At 33.3% G+C, this 23,456-nt stretch overlaps 1 pseudogene; it reads left to right on the forward strand.

Annotated features, from left to right (window-relative positions):
* The first annotated feature begins 2,380 nt into the window (after positions 1 to 2,380).
* LOC149530541 (septin and tuftelin-interacting protein 1 homolog 1 pseudogene) lies at positions 2,381 to 4,506 on the forward strand (annotated as a pseudogene).
* Positions 4,507 to 23,456: the final 18,950 nt, after the last annotated feature.

Here is a 23,456-nt window from a genome sequence, read left to right on the forward strand (position 1 = left end):
CTTCTTCAACTCCTTACACTTAACTCTTCATTGAAGTTATTCTTATAGTAGTGAGAATAGATGCTACAAATTCTTGGGAGCCAAGGGACCCTAAACCTATGCTACATTTTCTAGAGACATGGGAGAATTTACTACTAGCTTTAGTACTTCATAAATTTTTGGATCATAAAGTGATGCCCAAATTAATAGTAGCAGTAGATACTTGGGATCCTCATAGGGAGACTATGCCAATATATTCATGGTTACATCCTTGGCTTCCATTATTGGGTTAACATTGGAGATTTTATATCCAAACATTTGTTATAAGTTGGGGAATGTGCTTCATGCCTGGCATGAAAGTGATGCATCTGCATATGCAATTTTATCACCTTGGAAAATAGTATTTGATTCTGCTTGTTGGGTATAACTGATTGTTCATTTTGTCATACCTAATATGATGATATTTCTTCAAGAATTTGTAATCAACCTAGCTAATTAGAAACTAGACCAATTTGATTGGGTTATGTCTTGGGAATATTGTATTCCCATTTATCATATGATTGCAATGTTGGAGGTGACATTTTTTCCAAAGAGGCAACAGGGTCTATATCATTTTCTTTGTTCAAATCCTAATTTTATGAAGTAACATAGTGGTTTTTAGGGTGGAAAGGACTATTTTACCCTGAGCTTCTTGCTAATGAGAGGATAAGAATTTAGATAAATGTAGCCCTTGAAATGATGAATCAAGTTGTAGAGGATATGACTATGGAATGACCCGGGGCTAGACAGAATCTAAGCTATCCTAGCACTTATGTAGCAACAAGTAGCAACATTATATGCTCAATAGCAAGCCTTAGATTCCATGGGTAGTGAGATTCAGCTAAATAAGTCCATGGGTGAACCTTAGTTGTGTTTGAAGGAAGTGATTGAAACATATGAACCAGAAAATCACATCCAATCCTTCCCTAAAGTTGGATGCACACATGATGGTCTTTAGGTTTATGGCTTCGAAACTATTAGTTTCTATCTATATTATGTAAAATAATAAGTTCTTATACAATCTAGAGATAGATGGGTGATTACATCATTGGAGCAGATCATTGAGATGCACTATAATCAAACTAGATAAAATCATTGATAAACCAAACATATAATGAAGAGAAAACTTGAAAATATGAATGATAATATGTTGAAATGAAAGCTATCAAGGATAAAACACCTATACCAAAGTTATAAAACAATGTAAAGTTGATTTTAGATATGGAAGAGGTAAATATTCAAAAGTTTGATTAGAATTTAAGGCACGAGAGAGAGTCTGTAGCAATATATTAGAAGGAGAAGGAGTGGCTTCAGAAATAAACTACACAACAAAAACAAGAGCTAGACAACATAGAGTATATTATGGGAGCACTAGATAGAATCCATGAAAGTTTTATAGTAGGTACTATAACATTGGAATCACTTGAAAGTGTTTGAGAATTTATAATCCAACTATTAGAAGGACTACAAGTTGTGTAATTTGTCATGTATTACATCTGCATTTTCTTTTCCATTCATTATAAGAGTGTTTCAAGATTGGGAACCAATTCAACATCCTTTGCATGGGTTAGAGGTAATATCATTATGGTAGAGGCTTCTACAAGGGAATGAGCCTTGTGATTATTTCATTTACAGAGAAGAATAACTTGCTTCTTCAACTCCTTACACTCAACTCTTCAATGAAGCTATTCTTCCAATAGTAAGAATAGATACTACAAATTCCTAGAAGTCAAGGGACCCTAAATTTATGCTACATTTTTTGGAGACATGGTTGAAGTTACTATCATCTTCAGTACTTCATACCATTTTGGATTATATAGTGATGCCCAAATTAACAACAATAGATACTTGGGATCCTCACAAGGAGACTATGCCAATACATGCATGGTTACATCCTTGGCTTCCATTGTTGGGACAGTGAATGGAGCCTTTATATCCAACCATTTTTTATAAGTTGGGGAATTTTCTTCATGCTTGGCATGCAAGTGATGCATCTACATATGCAATTTAATCACCTTGGAAAACTATATTTGATCTTGCTAGCTGGGAACAACTAATTATTTGTTCTATTACACCTAATGTGATGATAGTTCTATAGGAATTTGTAATCAACCCAGCTAATCAACAACTAGAACAATTTAACTAGGTTATGGCTTGGGAATCTTCTATTCAAATTTATCATATGGTTGCAATGTTGGAGGCAAAAAAATTTCAAAGAGGCAGCAAGTTTTGCATCATTGGCTTTGTTCAAATCATGATTTTAATGAAGTAACACAATGGTTTTTAGGGTGGAAAGGACTATTTTTCCCCAATCTTATTTCTAATGAGAGGATAAGAAGTTAGTTAAATGTAGTACATGAAAATGATGAATCAAGCTATAGAGGATATGATTGTGGAACAACCTAGGGCTAAAGAGAATGTAAGCTATCTTAGGGTGAAGGAGCAATGCCAACTTTAGGCACTTGAGTAGAACCAAGAAATGGCAACATATGCTCAATAGCAAGCCTTAGCTTCCATGGGTAGTGGGATTCACCCAAATAATTCCATGGGTGCACCTCAGTTGAGTTTGAAGGAAGTGATTGAAACATATGCACAAGAAAATGACATCAAAATTTTCCCTAAAGTGGGATGCACACATGATGGTCTTCAAGTTTATAGCTTTCCAATTGTTAGTATCTATCTAGATTCTATAAAACAACAAGTACTTGCACAATCTATACATATATGGGTGATTGTAGCATTGGAACAACTAATTGAGATGCACCGTAATCAAACTAGAGGAAATTATTGATAAACCAAACATCAAATGAAGAGAAAAATTGGAAACTTGAATGCCTAAATGCTGAAATGAAAGCTATCAAGGATCAAACACCTATTCCAAATTTATAACACAATGTAAATTTAATTTTAGATATGGTAGAGGCAGATATTCAAATTTTTTATCAGAATTTAAGACATGAGAGAGAGTCTATGGAAATATACCAAAAGGAGAAGAAGCAACTTCAAAAACAAACTACATAATATAAACAACAACTAGATAAAATAGTGGATATTATGGGAGCAATGGATAGAATCTAGGAAAGTATTGTAGTAGGTACTATGATTTTTTCGTCACTTGCAAGTGTCTTTTAGAATTTATAGTTGAAATGTCAGGAGAACTACAAGTTTTGCAATTTGTCATGTATTTCATCTGCATTTGCTTTGCCATTTCTTATAAGAATGTTTCAATATTGGGAACCACTTCAACATCCTTTGTATGGTTTAGAGGTAATTTTATTGTGGTAGAGGCTGCTACAAGGGAATGAACCTCATAATTATGGCATTTACATAGAAGAAGCACTTGCTTCTTCAACTCCTTACACTCAACTCTTCACTGAAGTTATTCTTCCAATAGTGAGAATAGTTGCTACAAATTCCTAGAAGCCAAGCATTACTAAACCTATGCTACATTCTTTGGAGACATGGGAGAAGTTACTACTTGCTTCAATACTTCATACCATTATGGATCATATAGTGATGCCCATATTAACAACAATAGTAGATACTTGGTATCCTTAGAGGGAGACAGTGCCAATACATACATGGTTACATCCTTGGCTTCCATTGTTGGACTAGTTGTATGGATCCTTTATATCCAACCATTCATTATAAGTTGAGGAATATGCTTCATGCCCAGCATGTAAGTGATGAATTTGCGTATGCAATTTAATCACCTTGGAAAACTATATTTTATCCTACTAGCTGGGAACAATTGATTGTTCATTCTATTGTACCTAATGTGATGATAGGTCTACATGAATTTATAATCAACCCAGCTAATTAGCCACTAGACCAATTTAATTGGGTTATGGCTTGGAATATTCCATTCCCATTTACCATATGGTTACAATGTTGGAGGTAACATTTTTTCCAAAGTTGTAGTAGGTTTTGTATAATTGGATTTGCTCAAATCTTGATTTTAATGAAGTAACACAATGGTTTTTAGGGTGTAAAGGACTATTTCACCCCAATATTCTTGCTAATGAGAGGATAAGAACTTAGCTAAATGTAGCCCTTGAAATGATGAATCAAGCTATAGAGGATATAACTGTGGAACTACCTAGGGCTAGAGATAATGTAAGTTATCTTAAGGTGACAAAGCAATGCCAAGTTGAGGTACTTTAGTTGCAAAAAGTAGTAGTAACATATGCTCAACAGCAAGCCTCAGCTTTAATGGGTAGTGGGATTCACCTAAAGAATTCCATAGGTGCACATCATTTGAGTTTGAAGGAAATGATTGAAACATATGGACATGAACATGACATCGAATTTTTCCCTAAAGTGGGACACACACATGATGGTCTTCAGGTTTATGGCTTTGGAATTGTCAGTATCTATCTAGATTCTATAAAATAACAAGTGCTTGCACAATCTAGAGATAGATGGGTGATTGCATCATTGGAGCAGCTAATTGAGATGCACCATAATCAAACTAGAGGAAATCATTGATAAACCAAACATATAATGAAGAGAAAATGTACATTGTTTGAATGAAGCTCAAAAAATATCATATGCGACATTTCTACAGAGCTTAAAATGGATGTAATAGGAATGGTACATGTTGTAGAGATTCTTCCAAATGATGTAAAGTTGTATGAAAAAAATGTATTCTCACCAATCAAAATACTGTATTACCAACCATTTTTGTTCATCTACACTTTCTCTATTTTCTACATTACATGGAAAATCATTTTAAAAGCATTCTAAATGAATAAAAAATTCTTGTTAGTAGGTACATTAGAAAATCTTTTTTTTTTTTTTTCATTTCCTTAGAATGACATGTCTTTGAACCCTTGTTAGTCAATAAGTTATATTGCATGGGGTTAAACATGTCTAACCCTTGAAACAAACTCCTAGAAACCACTTTCTATAATACAAGCTCAATAAACTATCAAGAAACTCAAACACTCCTTACATCAAGTTTGATAACAATTCCTTCGGTAGATTGAAGGAATTATTTGGGCTTTTTTCTTTGTAAAAATACCTCCTATTACATGTTTTTTTAAAATTTCTTGTGAACTCTTCCCATTTTTCCTAGTCTGCATTATTTTTGTGCAAGATGTTGAGGTAAGTCATTTAGCATGGGTTGAGTGAGTTTTATTGTTTTATTATTTGGATTCTAGAATATGTATGCACTTGGATCAATTTTTTTGTTGTGCTAAGATGTAATAAGAACTTAAGGAAAATCTCTCTATATATATACATACATACATGCATAGACACACACACACACACACACACACACACCTCGGTGTGTGTGTTTGTGTGTGTGTGTGTGTGTGTGTGTGTGTGTGTGTGTGTGTGTGTGTGTGTGTGTGTGTGTGTGTGTGTGTGCATTTGCATGTGTGTGTGTGCGTGTGCGTGTGTGTGCATGTCTATGTGTGTGTGTGTGTGTGTGTGCATACATGTATGTATTTATATTAAATTAAATTGAATTAAGTTTTAAATCATATTTTTGAAATCCCTTAACATTAATTAAAAATATAAAAGAAAATTGATATTCTACTTCCCTTCTAAAATTCAATGTTTATATGCATTTGTAAAAAAATTGAATCGACTTCAATTTACAAAAGCTTATCCATTCCTTTTTCTCCACAACTTAAGTAATAAAAGGGAAATCATGATGTTATTAAGAAGGCCCTAATTTATGTTTGAATATGTTCAACCAAAATCCCATACAAAAAAATGACCTTCAAAAACTTGAGAAATAAAATAAATGGTAGGATGATTGTCTATGTAATGTAAGAGCATCCCAACTTCCAAGTCATCAATCTTTTCGAGGGAAAAGCTCTAAAAATGTGTTCTTGGAATTTATGAGGAATTATAATTTCTTGATGTAAGTAATTGTGTTCTATATGTTGATGAATAATTTCTAGAGAGGATGAGTCATAGGTCTAGATGGATAGAGTTGGTTGTAAGGAATTTATCTTGTTATACACTTGTGAGATTCTAGGACTAAGTCATAGTAAGATTTAAATAAGATTAGCTAGAGAGATTTTAGTATCTAAAAAAATTATGGTTTGTTTCTAAATTATTTGTGTTTACTCATTATAAGCATAATTAGGAGAGGCATAGAGAGGCCAAGTAACAATGTGATGCAAAGAAAGTGACAAAAAATGGAAGGGAAAAAGGAGAAAAGGGTCATTTCATTTACTAAGATCTTATATTGGAAGCTTTCTCATACTGTAAGAAATTAGAGTTCTCTCATCTTGGAGAATTTGTAAGGATTTTCAAGTATTAATGTATGCTTTTTAAAAATATTTTCCCTTCTTTTTATCTCCATGGTGTTATGTTTTTGGTTATGTGTTGGTAAAGGTGGTGTTACCCTTTGTCATAACATGTGAGTGACCAAGACAAAATATTATATATCAAACGAAATATTATCAATGAATGAGAAGTAAGTATAATGAATATATTTTGAAGGAAACACCCTTTATATTTTATCTACTTAATCTATTATACATGGACTATCTCGCCATGATTTATATTAGAGCCAAAGTTACATATTGTTAGAGAAGAGGTGAAAGACATTTATTAGATGCATGAGATGAGTGGTATAATTTTTGGTTGATGTGGAGGTAAATTTCCAAGGAAATAACCTCTAGGATCAACTTGTGTGATGTTTTTGGTATTGAATGCATAGGATATTACTAGTATGTGATCATTCATAATTGGATTGATTATAAGTAGTACCAATTTAAAGTGTTAGTTATAAGTATTGGCTAAGCACATTGCTACATTGGATGCATGCATTCCAAATGTAGAACAAAATTGAACTTGAAGATAAATTGAAAGTCTAGAGTTTTTTCTTTGAAGAGATATATTAGTATGGTAAGGGATAATGAGGCTGAATTAGCATCAACATGTGCTAGGGAAAATAGTTCAATTTGAGCTAGAAATCATATTCTATGTTTTAAGAACTCCAAATTATTGTTATGAATATGCTATAAGGTATTTGAGTGAGTTGTATGTGGAGATTCTTTTGGGTGTGCTAGTGCAGAAGTAGAATATTTAAACCATTGATCTTTTAAAGAGAATAAATCTAAGTCTCTAGACTATTGAAGATGAGGTATTTGGGTTTAGTTACAATTTTTTGAATTAGATTGTTGTACCTTTATTGTTATGATATTGAGATGCTATTGGTTTTGGATTAATGAAGATAGTTTTATTCATTAAATGATTTAGAATCCACCATAATATGTGTTAGTATATGTAACAAATAGAAGTGCCACTTGTGTTTCAAATATGTAGTTAAGTATTTTTTTTCTAGAGGGTTGGATCTAATTAAACAATTGACTAAATTTTTTGGAGGTTATACTTACAATAAATTTGAAATTATTTAACATGATGTATAGTTTTGGGGAAAATGACTGAATTATACTAGCAAGAACAACCCATCTACATTTTGATGTCATCTTTTGGTATTAAAATGGCTATTCTCTTTGGATCAAAATTGTTAGTTGGGTGTTTTCTTACCACTTTTTAGCAATTTAATATCTTAAATATGGAAGGTAAAATGTTACTTTTTTTGTTATGTCAAGATCTTTACGAAATCAAGATGACTACCAATGTATTGTAAATTCGTTAAAGAGAAGGATCTTATGCCAAATAAGTTTGGTAGAGCACCAGTACTTTATAACTGTGCATTGGGGGGGGCTGATGGAAGAAATGTTACTTATGTTCATAAAATTCTATATTACTTATAGAAATAATTAAAGAAAAAGTTTTTTTACTAGAACAAATTCCCTTCTTGGATATTCCTGTACTAGTGTTTCCCATAAGCCAAAACCAAATTTCATCCCAGTTATTTCTAGAGACTGAAAAATTCCTTTACCTTTTATTTTAGTGATTATCTAGTTGGTAAAGATCTTTGATAGAGATTGCATCAAGCTTAGTAAAACCTTAGTTTTCTTATAAAACCTTAATTTTATATGATTCAAAGAGGTGGTGTTTGATGAAGCCTAGTAATATGATATACAATAAAATGTAGTTGCTCACACCTTATTTGTATTACAATTGATAGAAATGATGTAAACAAAAAACACAATGTTATTGTAGATATACAATTGCTTACTTGTTTCATTGAGGTATAAATAACACTTACTCCTCTTTCACTCTGAGACAATGCAAAGAAAGGGCATAGAGATCACAATGCACTACTTTCTTACATGTTTGGTATCTCCTACTGTGAAATATCTAGATCATTTGAAGGTTAGTAAAAACATGATCAACAAAAGAACAACCAAACAATATTGGTGACTCAAGTTTGATGCTATTCATAGAAAATGTACAAATTAATCCCAAAATCCTATTTTGGAAAAATTCATTAGCCTCAGTTATTATTTCAATTAGTTAAAGAATAATTACTAATTAGGGGTTTGAGTATACAAAACTAAAATCAAAGGATGAAAACTATCTCCAAACACTAGAGTTTTACTTTAAGTCAACCAAACACATGAAATCATACAAATTAATCCCAAAATCCTATTGTCGAAAACTTCATTAACCTCAATTATTATTTCAATTAGTGAAAGAATATTTACTGCTTAGGGGTTTGAGTAAACTAAACTAAAATCAAAGGATGAAAACTATCTCGAACCACTAGAGTTTTACTTTAAGTCAACCAAACACATGAAACCCTAGTGGCACCATAAATTGACAAAAACTATGCTAAAACTTGACAAAGAGCTACAACTGAGGCCTTTGGCATTGATCACATATTTATAGTACACATAAAGCCTAAATTATTACATGAATTTTAAAATAGAGATCTTGACATAAAAAAAACTACAACTGAAAATATTTGCCAATAATCATGAGATTTGTAATGAAAATTTCACTTTTTTCTTTATTGTTATGGAATTTGCAGCTAATTATATAAAGTTGGGAACCTAGAATATTGAGAAGTTGATCAAAATTTATTATTTTCTATTTAAAAAATCTAGAAACCCAAGGAACACTCTTTAAAGAGTTGAGCCACTTAAATTTGTCACAAAGTTGTTCAAAGTGTATATTTACAATATTCTTGTAATCACAAATGCCTATCATAAACTATTTTAGTGTGTTTCTCAACTATGTTAGCCACACTCATAGTTCTTGGATTGTTTTTGGCTTTAATGTAACATGCTTGTTACAAATGTTTGATTTGTAGGCATACATAATATTTATGATGTAGCTATTGATGTGGATCTAGTTTATTGTGCTACATTTTTGTGCCATTTCTGATATGAATATTCCTAAGTCCCAATGCCTTAAATCCTAAACAATATCACTGATCTCCAAGTCTTTGAAGATGATTGACACATCCTTGTTTTTCTAGATAACATAGGGGTGTTTGAATATTATATTAAGATTAGGATGAGACCAAGAATAATGGCATTGAGGATGGAATCCTTAATCTCCTTACCAACAACATGTTGGAAATAATCAAGACTAGCCAGGTTACTAAGAGAGGAGGGGTGAATCAGTAACTTCAAAAACTTTTAAATTAATTGAGCACTTAATCCATTCATCATTAATTCATCTAATCTACAACATGCATGAGAAAAGATAAACATTCATAACACATGAACACAGAATTTTAGTGACCCAAAAACCTTCCAAATAGAAAGTAAAATTGGGGTGGGGATGATACCCACAAAACTTCACTACTGTAGTATAAAGTTGGCCTATTAGGGCTTACATTAACCACTTCTAATGATCTTCCCTTGTAAGAGCAATTTGGATTGCTAGATCCACCTTGTTAGATGTTTTACAAACATACAATGAACTATGCACTCTGTTAAGAGATTTAAAGAAAAACTATTAAGTCTACCCTATTAAAGGATTTAGAAAACTAATTCACCTGTCAAGATGAAATATTAGATCTAACTTACAACTTGATTGCTGAATAGATCATTGAAGTAAAGATCACCTCTTGTGATTGATATATCTTTACTGCTCTTTGTAGACCTTGTTGAATACTCTGCTCTACTGCTGATTTGCATTCACTCTTCTCAAAACATTACATATCCATTCCTTGATAAACTTGAAAATATATTATAAATGATACAATACATTACATATATATCATTCCAATATTTACAATTAGAAGTTTGGCTAAAACACAAGTAAAAAAAATATTACTGAGTTGGCCAAATAGTAGAAACTTGGATTCTGTAAGCTGACTTGGTGAACTCTTGATACTTGGCATCCATTACATTACTCAACATCATCATGAACTCAGTAGAAGTAAAAGCTTAGTCCATACTAATCACACAACATAGATTCAAATTTGGTAACCATTGGAGACTTGGTAGATATAGTGTCACTCGGTAGATACTGAATCCTTTGTTTACCCTTCTTTCACTTGGTAAACACTACACATCCATCACTTGGTAAACATTGGCTTCTTATCAAACAAACTGATGACTCAGTAGACACTATGAAGCTCAGTGACCATTATTTTCTTAGTGATAACTGTCTACTTGGTAAACACTACTGGACTGCACGCTCACTCGATAGCTTCAGGAATGCTTGGTGTGAATTGCTTAACTAATGAACTTACTTGGCAACCACTAAATGCTCGGTATAAACTATAGACTAAGTTGTGAGCTTAGTAACCATACAAGATTGAATAAGTTTTGTCACTAATGACAAATACAACATAATTTCAACAATCTCCCTCTTTGGAATTAGTGACAAAAATAATTATAAGCCAGGACTTAGGTACACTGACATACTAATTTTTGATTTTTCAAAAATTGATCTTTGTAAAGCTACTGTATATACATTTGTACATATCTCCCTGATACATAAGTCATAATATATACATAGTCTTTTATCCTTTTTATTTTGTACATAAATTAATCTATTCTCTCCCCCTTTGTCTCTACATGTTTCTTACCATCTCTTACTCCCCCTCTTTATGCCAAAGAGTTATCCAATATATTCAAATAGAGACACCAAAATATGAGAGAAATTCAAAGTGTACCTTGAGAATAAGAGTTAATGTCTTATCCTAGTTGTCTTGCAAAATTTTATAGGTGGAGAGTTCCACTTGAACTTCTTATGAAATTTCAATCATGTGATCTACAATAGAAAAATTGTTATCTTGGACCAATATCTTTGAATATACAATATGCTTTTGCATTGTGTCCATGATTGGAAGGATCATGCTTTGGATATCTATCAATGTGGACCTAATCTTTGATTCCTCTCTTAGCAATTCTACCTACATATATGACAAAAATCTCACCTTAATGTGATGATCTAAGCTTGAGCTAGGGTCAAGCTACAACCTTTGAGTGCTTGTCTTCATATCTACATCAATCCTATTGAGTTTTTCTTTGATCTCCTTGGTATACTCAGTAACATCACAAAGCTTAGCAAAAAGTGATATCACATTGGAAAAAGAATGTTCAAGATTGCTCAAAATTGAGGATAGCTCTACTTGGCTTATGGAAATGTGTTGAGCAATGTGCTCAAGCACCTTATTATCAAACTTTTTCTCTACCTTCTCAATTAGCTTCTCTTGGCCAGATGTATCCTCATTGAACTTATTGATTGCTTCTTCCAACTATAGAAAAATGTGTTGAGATGAGTCCACATCAACACCTATAGCCTTTGTTATTATATTCTTTGCATTCTCAATTATTCTAAACTCTCTATCTCTTTCAGCTCTTAACTACTTCTACCTTGCCTTCTATTCCAAAATTTGACTAACCAATCTCATTTCATCAACTATAGCAGTATCTAGATCCAACTTGGGAATTACAATTTCCTTGTCCAAATCAATGTCATCATTAATTTCCTTACCAATAAGTAGAAGTTTTAGGGGTGTCCTTGGTTCTACTTCTAACCTTACTTCCTTGGACTTAGAAATAGAGACAATTGTAGGGATAGTTGCGCTTGTAGTAAAAACTTGAATAAGACCAGCTGAAGGAAAACTAAAAGAAGTGCTTACTGAATCCAAAACTGATGTGCTATCCAAAATTGAAGTAATAATAGGTGGAGCACAAATTGGAGTACTTACAACAAAAGAACTTACTGGAACAAAAGTTGGTGCTATCAAAGCTACAATAGTCAAAACTGAAGAACATGATGGTGAACTTATTGTACATGCTATTGATGAAGTTGACAAGATTGTAGAGCTAGATGCTTCACATACTACTAATGTAGATGACTCAAGAGCTAATAAAGAGGGTTGTCTCTTGGTAGATGAAGTGGTAAATACTTCCATTATTGATACTTGGAGCTAAGAGGTAGAAAATAGTGACTAAACAAATGATGTGTCTGTTGTAGTTGCTATCACATTTGTTGAAGCTAATTCCAACCCTGATGATGTAGCAGTCTTAGGTGGAGAATGAGGAAGGGAGGCTATAACTTGTGTTGCTATTCTCATTGGATCATTCTCTTTATGTCCTTTCTTATCTTCCTCTTCAGCTTCTTCCTCTTTCTCTTCATCATCATTCTTTAATGCCTAATAGTCCTCAACATCAAAAGTGACACACAGAGTGTTATCTTCTTCTTCATTGTCACTGTCATCATCATCATCCTTGATCTCTACTAGATTTTCATTGGGCTTGTGTAGATGATAGATATTTTCCCACATAGATGTGGCATCCTTGATCACATGCTCAATTTCTTTGACCAAAATTAGACAAGTATGAAATCTCATCATCATTTTCTCTTCATTCTTGTTCATTGCAACCTTAACCTCTACATTTGAAATATTTGGTAGTAATTTTCTCAAGGATTGCTCAAATATGTCTTTAGCTATCTATTCAGCTGATTGCCACCTAACCTTGACTTTTTCTAATAGGACTGTAGTGATTTGTGAAGCAAACTGATAAGGAGAGAATTTCCATCTTCCTAGTTTGTCCATGATCAAATCTTCAACTTCCTTTTGTTTTGCTGGAGTCCTAGATTAATACTTGAGTGCTTTGAAGTTATTGATTCTAGCACCTACTCTCAATTGATTGAGTCTTTCTTGAAATATGGGAGGAGGCTTAACAAGAACAACTTCACTATCTCCTTTCCTTTTAGATCTTCTTGTGAATACAACTATGGAGGTCTTGGGTGGCTTGGTAATAATTACCTTGCTCTTCTTTTTCATAGGCTCTTCCTCCTTCTTAGATTCATGCTCTTTTTCTTCTTTTGATTCTTCTTCATCCTCTCCTTTTCCATTAGTAAGCATGAGAGGGGCACTTGAGGTTTTCAACTTGGCTACATTGCTCTTACCTTTGCTTATAGCCTAGGGTAGCTTGATTTCAAGCTCAATTCTAGCTTTAGCTTCTTCATGAGTTCCAAAAATTGGTTGCTTTAGATCTATTGGCTCATTTACTAGTGCTTCAATGATATCTTTTGTTTCATCAATGTTAACCTCATATGGAAGGGGTTTCACCCATGCATTTCTAGGTCTGATTGCCTGGACATACACTCTATCGCAATAAACCATAAAACATACATCATCTTTATAGTCTTCAACAAGATTGGGAGGAATCCTGAACCTATTGTTCATCTCCTCCTTGAAAACTTCAAAGTAATTATCCATAATACTATCAAAGTTTTCACCCATTTCTACAATGAAATCATTAATTTGATAGAGAATTGGAGCATCTTTCTTCCACACAACTAAACCTTTAGATGGGAAAAAAATTTGAACATAAAAGAAAAGACATGTTAACAAAGAACCAAATTTTTAGGGGTTGTTCTTTGATGTCCTGATGTTGTCCATATTTTTGTTCAATTGCTTCAACAATAACTCTGATAGATCAAATTCCAAATTTTTCTTTACAACCTTGAATACCAAATCAACTACCTCACATGACACACTATTCAAATGACTGGAGCTATAAATCTTGTGAGCAATGACATGAATACCAAACCTTAATTTAACATTAGATACTGTGCTAATCTTTAGACCTCTACCATCCCACTCGGCTAGGGTTTTCTTTTGAAGTTCATCCTAATCTATGGTTTTGGTAGTTTTGGCTTTGCTCAGCATAGGGAGATTCATAATCTTATGAATCATTTTCTTTGTGATCAACACTAGCTATTCTAACTACAATTGACCATTATGTACATGACTAAGAATATACCAAATCCACTTAATCTGAAAGGTCCTTGGCATATGCAAGATATGGGTTAACCCTTTGACTTATAAATGCTTATGCTTGGGCTTTAATGATCCATCAACACACATTTCTCCTAGGGCACTATCCATCTGTAGGGCTCCAATCTCTTGAATATAACACTTAAAATGAGTGTGAATATTGTTAATTAGAAGTACCTTGGGAGGAATTTGTGATTTAGCTCCATTAGGGTCAACTGACTCTACAACTGTTGGAACCAACTTGAAGTTTGGTGCTTCCCATTCCACACCTTTTACCAACATCTCTGATCCTCTTTTTGCTTTGCTTCTCCTACTACTTCTAGATGCCATGGCTGCTTAGTTAATGAGATTTTTTTTTTTGAACAAATCTTTGCTACAAATTTGCTCAAGATTGCTTGGATCTACCTGGAAATTTCTCTGCTCTATGTATTCTAAAGTTGCGATGAAAAATGAAGTCAAATTCTACCATTTTTTATGAAAATTCTCCATTAATTCTTGGTACCATAATGATGTAGTTCATGATAGACTGCCATCCACTCACTTGCTCGATAGAAGCTTGTGATTCGGCATCTAAACAAAAAATTTATTACTCCCAACCTAGCTCGGTTGAGTCTATGACCAACCTTGCTTGGTGAATGTTGATTTCATGTGATCCCTCTATATCTAAAATACTAATTTGGATCTTCTATTTTCTTTCATTTGGAACTACTCGAGATATGACTTGATGATACAGTTCTAGTTCCTCCTTTAAGAATCTAATTGGAAATGGTGGAGTCACCCAATTCTTGAGTGACATGACCATCATTAGAACTATCTTACTCAATAGATTTTGGAATCCACTACTATCTTATTTGTTTCTTGATATTATTAGATTTAGCTTTCTTTTCATCTTCAACCTTTCCTATGTTTATGTAGTTCTTAGCTATATGACCAAGTTCAATGCATGTATAACATCTTACTATTGTATCCTTCTTCCTCAAGTGATGCCTTGCACAATTTATGCCAATGTGTCCATATTCTCCATAATAGTGACATCTACACCAAGTATTGTAGTCCCAACCAAATATTGCCTTTACAAGTTGTTCAACTAGATTGAATGGTTTAGATCTACATTTAGATGCCTTGTGACCTTGTTTCTTGCATTTGTGACATTTACCTTCAAATTTTTGTTTCTCCTTGCATTCATTAGCTTTATGACCATGCTCACTACAATTGCAACATTTTCCATTAAATTTTTCCTTTCCATTGCTCCAATATTTGTTTGATGTATGACCTGACTTACCATAGTGATTGCAATTAGGTCTTTGATTCCTTTGGGCACCTTGTTTGGAAGATTCGCCTTCTTCTTTGTATCCATGTCCTACTTTACCTTTTTGCCTATGAAGATTCTGCTCACTTTCCTGATTCAATTGATCCATGTCTACTTGAGATTTCATTATCCTTTCATTGAATTGCTTTTCAAAAATTAAATCAACTTTCAATCTTTCATTGATCTATCTTTTAGTGATTAAATCATTCCTTAAACTTCCATTATTAGATCTAAAGCTCATAATTTCCTCATTTGCATTGGAGAGCTAATTGATAATACTTTCTTGCTGAAGAGATTGACTTTGAGTTTCATTATTTCTTGTTTCCAAGTCTTCACTTGCCTTATTCCTTTGTTCCAAGATTTCACACATTCTTATTGATTGAATTTCTTATTCTCTTTTCAATTTTCTTACCTCTTCTTGTAGAGAGCCATTCTTTTCTAGGAGTTCTTTGATTGCCTCATTTGCTTCATCTGAACTACTGGAGGGGAAAAAGTCTTCAATATTTTCTTCAACATACTAGTGGTCATTCATTTGTTTTACAAGTTCCTTCTTTTCAAGGATTGGGAAAGATGCTCTTTTGCTTCCTTGAGTTGAGCTATGGCCATCTCTAGATCTAGCTTTTCATTATCAATAGCTTTATCAAGTTTGAATATCTCCATTTCCCTTGATCTTTGCTCAAGCTGTCAAGCTTTATCCTAAGAACCACAATGCTCTGATACCAATTGTTGGAAATAATCAAGACTAGCTAAGTTACTAAGAGGGGAGGGGTGAATTAGTAACCTCAAAAACTTTTAAATTAATTTAGTACTTAATCCATTCATCATTAATTCATCTAATCTACAACATGCATGAGAAAAGATAAACATTCATAACACATGAAGATATAATTTTGGTGACCTAGAAACCTTCCAAATAGAAAGTAAAACTAGGGTGCAGATGATAACCACAAAACTTTACTACTGTAGTATAAAGTTGGCCTGTTAGGGCTTACATTGACCACTTTGATGATCCACCTTGTTAGAGGTTTTACAAACATACAATGAAGTATGCACTCTGTTAAAAGATTTAGAGAAAGAATATTAAGTCTACCCTATTAAAGGATTTAGAAAATTGATTCACCTGTCAGGATAAAATAGTAGATCTAACTTACAACTTGATTGCTGAATAAATCTTTGAAGTATAGATCACCTCTTTTGATTGATATATCTTTACTGCTCCTTGTAGACCTTGCTAAATACTTTGCTCTACTTCTAATTCATATTCACTCTTCTCAAAATATTACATATCCATTCCTTGATACACTTGTGCATATATTGAAAATGATACAATACATTACATATATACCATTCTAATATTTACAATTACAAGGTTAGTTAAAACACAAGTAAACAAAATATTATTGAGTCGGCCAAATAGTAGAAACTTAGGTTCTATAAGCTGACTTGGTGAACTTCTAATACTCAACATCCATTGCATTACTCAACATCATCATGCACTTGGTAGAAGTAAAAGCTCGGTCCATACTAATCACACAACATAGCTTCAAACTCAATAACCATTGGAGACTTGGTAGATATAGTGTCACTTAGTAGATATTGAATCCTTTATTTACCTTGCTTTCACTTGGTAAACACTACACATCCATCACTTGGTAAACACTAGCTTCTCATTACACAAATTGATGACTCAGTTGACACTGTGAAGCTCAGTGACCACTATCTATTTGGTGATAATTGTCTACTCAATAAACACAACTGTACTACACACTCACTCAATAGCTTTAGGAATGCTTGGTGTGAACTGCTTAATTGATGAACTTACTTGGCAACCACTAAATACTCAGTATAAACTATAGAGTGAGGTATGAGCTTGGTAACCATATAGAATTGAATAAGTGTTGTCAATAATGACAAATAAAACATAATTCCAACACAACATCCCCAAGGGAATGGTGGCTCTAGAACACATCTTTGACTTAAGACCCCAAGTGAAAGAAAAGATTCTCTAATCAGCTATTGGGGGAAATATAAAGAGATACATGTTTAGAATGAAAGGAATAGGTACCTCTTCTCACCTTGAAGAAAATTGTAGAGAAAGGACACGAAGATCACAAGGGCATGACAACAAAATCCTAGATCCACATTCTTTCACAACTTATCTCCACCAACATTCAGAGCTCTTCACCCTCGTTCAAGGCTCTCCACACTCTTTCGTGCATAGGTCTCCACAATCGATCAAATGGGGAATGATTAATGTTGTGTTTTCTTTTTTTTTTTGTAATTATGGAGACATCACAATTATAATGCCAATGTCATTATAATGAAAACATTAGGGACACTTGCAAGAAGAAAAAAAATTATGGAGACATTTTGTTGACCCCAAATGTTGTAGTGAGTACACATTTTGATTACATAAGATTTTTTTATAATCATGGAGACATTGCAATTATGATGTCAATGTCATTATAATGACAACACTAGGGACACTTGCAAAAAAAACATAAAAATCACAAAAAAATCACACTGCAGTCACAAATTGCGATCCCAATTTGACTCCAAATGTTGTTGTGAGTGCACATTTTGATTCCATAAAACTTACTCTTCTTTACTCAACAATTTTAATAGTTCACCTTATTATATATTATTTTCAAATCCTCTTCATCAATCAACTAATATGACACTCTATAGTGTTAGTAAATGGCCTACCAATAAGGTTTGACATCATTGACAACATAATAATTGTTCCAATTGTAGTTTCCAGCAATCTCCCTCTTTGGCATTGATGGTGACACCTTTAGTCACCATGAAAATGCAAAATAATTTCTCATATATTTTTCACTAACAAATCCCTCTATTTACTATATCATATCTTCATTAATATGCTATGTTTCATCTATATTCTCATGCATACAATCTCAAATATAATCTGGCAACTTTTCTTCTTCTTTACACTTCTTCCTCTATGATACAAATTGTGATTTTTCATTGTAATACCAATTGTAAAGGATCACTCTTTGGAATTTTTCATACTTCTTCCTTACGTAGCTTTAGATATTATATTCATATTCTCCCTCTTCATGTTTAACTAGATGGTAACTAACATATACTCCCTCTTTGACAACAATGCCAAAGACATCATCCTCAATATCCATTCTCCCTATTGTTATGCAAACTAATCTTTGAAGTTAGCTTTCCCTCTATCATCTTTGTCCATGATCTCTTGCAGTCTCATCTACTCATACTTCTATTCATCTTTACACAGCTTTAGGCAACTCATAAAGTGTAACCTTATATGTCAAACTATAAGATATTATGATCATAACAATTGACACAATACAATATCTCTTCTTAGTTCTCCTCTGATAGGGGAATGGCCCCTAACTTACCTCTTAGATACAAAAATGCATCGTTAGGTAATTCCTTAGTGAATATATTAGCTTTATCCTCCTTTGTGTTCACGTATTCCAATCTTAATTCTTTGTCTTATACTAATTCCCTTAAGTAATGATACTTAATAGAAATATTCTCAGTCTTTGTATGCATCACATGATTCTTTAATATGTCTATAGCACTAGTGTTGTCACAATATATCTCCACCAGTTTAGTAATCTCTTCCTTCATTCCTTCTAATAATTGCATGATCTATGCAATGTTTGAACTATTGACTACTGTAGCAACATACTCAACTTCTATTATGGATTGAGAAATACAATTTTTCTTCTTTCTTGTCCATGAAATTAGCTTCATTCCTAGAAAGAAAGTGCTTCCACTTGTGCTCTTTCTATCATCAATGGTTTCGGCCCAATCAACATCTATGTACACTCTAAGCTCAAACTTGTCATTCTTTGTATACTATTGATCTAATTAGGATCTAGGACTATTATAGAGGAATGCTTAACATGATTACATAAAGTTAATTCAAAGAATTAATTATCAAATTAAAATAACTTAAATTCTTAAATGAACAAAGCATAATAAGGTAATGATTGAATGAGAGAGAGTAGAGAGATAGAAGTCAGAACACAATTGATAATGGAGTTTTTCCTTGGGTTAGACTAAATCTCCAGGTCCTACTCCAATAGAGTGTCTGATCTGATTATCTCCAAGAAATCAATTACAAGTGTTTTGAAATAATTCCCTTCAAGCACAATTACAACATTATTCTCCAATGTGCAAGAATAATCACCAAGTCTCAAAAATCATAATCTCCTTCTCATCACCTAGATGATTTTTCAAAGGCCTACCACCTCCTTTTATACATGAAATTAGCAATAATTAGGCTTTAATCACCAAAAAAAAAAAATAATCTCCCTTGGGAAAATAATCCCTAAAAATATTCCCTTTTCCATTTTACAAATATGGCCTTATTTCATTTTTTAGGGTATCTTAATAAATAAGCCTTGTTTTAATAAGGTTGGTGTTTAACATACCTTTCAAATTTAACTAATCCTAGAAAAAACATTGAAGGTCAAAATGGTACAATAGCCTTAACTTTAGGAGTTGGTCGGTCAAGAGTTCAACTCACACCGATCTCCCATAGGGTCATTTTTCTCATTTTAAAAATTTTCATGACATCATTTTACCCCAAATTCAAACAAACATAAATTTCACATACAATCACTTTTTTTGACCAAAAAAATGTCATTGGAAAGCTCTGGACGAGCTCTTTAATTTTAAATCCATTATTTACCACTTTTGAGAAGATTAATTTTTCACCTTTTTTACAAACTTTGTTCCTAGTTTGACCAATATTTGATTGACCATAAATTTGACATCCAATTTTAAATTTTACCCTTTCAAGTTACGTTGGAGCTAGAATTACAAATAATTTGCAATGATGGTGATTCTTGGAGCATTGGGGACATTTCAATTTTCACTAATTTTTATCCCCCAGATTAAGCCTCCCCACTAAAGAGCATTTGGACCTCTAAAAGTTTAATTACTTCCAAAGTATTACCTTGCTTGGATGCATCTCCTTCAATCCCACTTTGATTTATTCAACTGGTCCTCTTTGTGAAGTCCTAACATTCCTATCAAGGATGACATCTTCTGGAAATTCTAACATGTAATCTAGTGAATGATCATCAATAGATGAAACTCGAATGTTAGTGTCTGATGCATAGGTAAGGGTTAACAACAACTATTCTAGGATATGCTAATCACTAGTCCAACATGACAAGAGAAATGCCCAAGCTTCTACACCTTTGCATAAAAACAAGATTTAAAGGATCACTCCTAATCCATGCAATTATGGTTTGAAAAGACTTGACTTCTTACCCTCAAATGGTGGATTCACACATTTTGGATCTACCAACATACTTGGGGTTGAACAAAAGTGCAAAAGATAAAGGAATCACTACCAATCAGCAATCCAAACCAAACTTTCACTATTTTGTCCTAGTAATGCAACAATAGGCCTAGTAGCCCACTTAAAGTCAATTTGTGGCTTAAGTGAAAAATCCTCCAAAGGACCCTAGGAAAAAATTACCATTCTTAGAACCCTTTACTAATTTTAACATACTCCCAAAAAGGTAGGTCCTGATGTCACATTTTAACCTTCTAAAACAACAATGCATAATAGGCCTAATTGCCCTAATTAGGTCACTTTTACAAAGGAACTACTAAAAATCAGAAGTGTAGTTCAAAACTACCATAAAGAATAGTTGGATTGGATCATTAATAGAAGGATTCCAAAGCTTCAAAACCTAGCTCAACTCCCAAGGAATGGATTTTTGCAAAGTTTAGTATGTAACAGAGTTGTCATGTGAAGATGCCAATTCATCCTTGCTTATACAGTATGGCCATCATCTACTCCTACCCTAAAACCTTCAAAATCATAAAATACACTTGACAATCTCCCATTTCAGATTTTTCCACTAGTGGAAATGGGAGATATTGTCATTTTTCTCCAAAACCCTATGTAGTTAGGGTTTGTGATCAGTTTTACAAAAACCCTTATATCTCCAATCTCCTGGCAATTCAAGAGCTTAGAGTAGGCTCATTAGAAAGGTAACTCCTTAAGCTTTGATAAAACCTGACCCTCTAGTCACCACTATTGATACAATCCATACAATGAATAGAAAACCAGCATTTTTGCAGGAAAAACAATAGTTTTTATTGATTCAAAAGCAAGATATTACATCCTATTTCTTCCACCCACATGTAAGGGCTTATGAAGACCTTCCTCCAATTGGTCCAACCAAAATTTGAAGGTTGTGACCACTAGAGGGAATTTATTACAAACATAATTTGTTAATATAAGTTAAATGTTGTATTATTGTCATGATTATGCAACTTATTTTGGTTTGATGATTCTAACATGACTTTAAAAGACCCTAACCCTTCCTAAGACTTTAACAAGACCCTAGGAGACTACTAGATCCTCGTGACCTCATAAAACAACTGGTTTATACAAATATCAAAAGTTGTTCAAGGGTTCACACAAATAGGATCACTATGCAAGAAAGAGCCTAATTAACCAATAAGCTAGAATCAAGGGTTGAGAAGGCCTGGAAGACCTCAAGACTACTTTATTTTGATGGGGTGCTCCTACACCATGCTACCTAGGCTATTTGAATCTCAAGTTCCCACTTGAGGCTAATTGATCCAAAGTGTAGCCATGCTTGTTGATGTCTTTCTCTGTCATCCAAGTGCCATCAATATTAAGAAGACCTTTCCACTTGATAAGGTACTATAGATAAGTTTTATGCTTGGTCTTTTTGTAGATTTTAGTGTCAAGGATCTTCTCCAATTGAAGGGGTTGACTTGGTGGAAGTTCTTGCAACCAATCAGCATGTGACTCTTCCTCACCATTAATACTTGTCATATTTGCATTTCCTTTAAAAGGAGTTAGATTAGCAATATTAAAAATAGGAGAAATGGAAAGGGAAGGTGGGAGAGCAATTTCATAAGAATTTTCACCAAACTTATGTAGTACTGTGCATGGTCCTATTTTCTTCATTTTAATCTTGGTGTGTTGATCCTTAGGAATCCTCTCCTTTCTTAGGTAAGCCTACGCTTTGTCAACTACCTTAAAGTGAACCTCCCTTCTCTTCTTATCTTCCATTGCTTTGTACTTCTGTGTCGACTGCTCCAAACTATCCTTGACCTATTCCTATACCTACTTTATCATTTCTACTAGTTCTTCCCCTTTGGAACTAACTTTAAAATCATAAGGAAGTTCCCTCAATTCCATAGGTCCCTTAGGATGCATGCCATAAACTATTTGGAAGGGTGTTTGATCTATGGATCTATTCAAGGAGTCATTAAAGGAAAATTTAGCTTAAGGTAACAAGAGATTCCAACTTTGTGTGCATTGTTTTGTCAAGCACCTAAGGAGATTACCAAGAGACTTGTTTATGACCTCTGTCTACCCATCCATTTGAGGATGCTAAGCAAAACTATATTACAAATTTGTTCCCAACTTCTTATGCAAGGTTCCCCAAAAGTGACCTTGGAACTTGTCATGCCTATCTAATACAATAGACTCAGGAAACCCATGGATTCTAACAATTTCCTTGAAGAATGATTGTGCAATATGTGATGCATCATGAGTACTCTTACAGGTTATAAAGTGTACCACTTTGATAAAAAGGTCAACTACCACAAAAATGTTATCATAGCCCTATTTTGTCCTTGGAAGTCCCATAACAAAGTCCATTGAAATAGCTTGCCATGGCCTAGAAGGTATAGGAAGGGGTTGATAAAGACCTTGGTTAGTTAATGTACCTTTAGCTTGTTGGCATATGACACAAGTTTCCACAAATTTTTTGACATCATTTTGCATCTTTGGCCAATGGTAATACCTCCTAACTACTTCTAATGTTTCATCTAGACCAAAATGGCCACTCATTCCCCCATAATGTTTTTTTTTAATAATGTTATCCCTCATTGAACACCTAGGGATACATAACTGATGTCCCTTAAAAACCAAGTCATCTTGAATGAGATATTTGGAGAAATTAGTGTTATATCTGCCGACTAATGTAGTGCATA

Source organism: Cupressus sempervirens, chromosome 11, assembly GCF_028749045.1.
Source record: "Cupressus sempervirens isolate cs-2001-9-10 chromosome 11, ASM2874904v1, whole genome shotgun sequence".
NCBI classification, from domain to species: domain Eukaryota; kingdom Viridiplantae; phylum Streptophyta; class Pinopsida; order Cupressales; family Cupressaceae; genus Cupressus; species Cupressus sempervirens.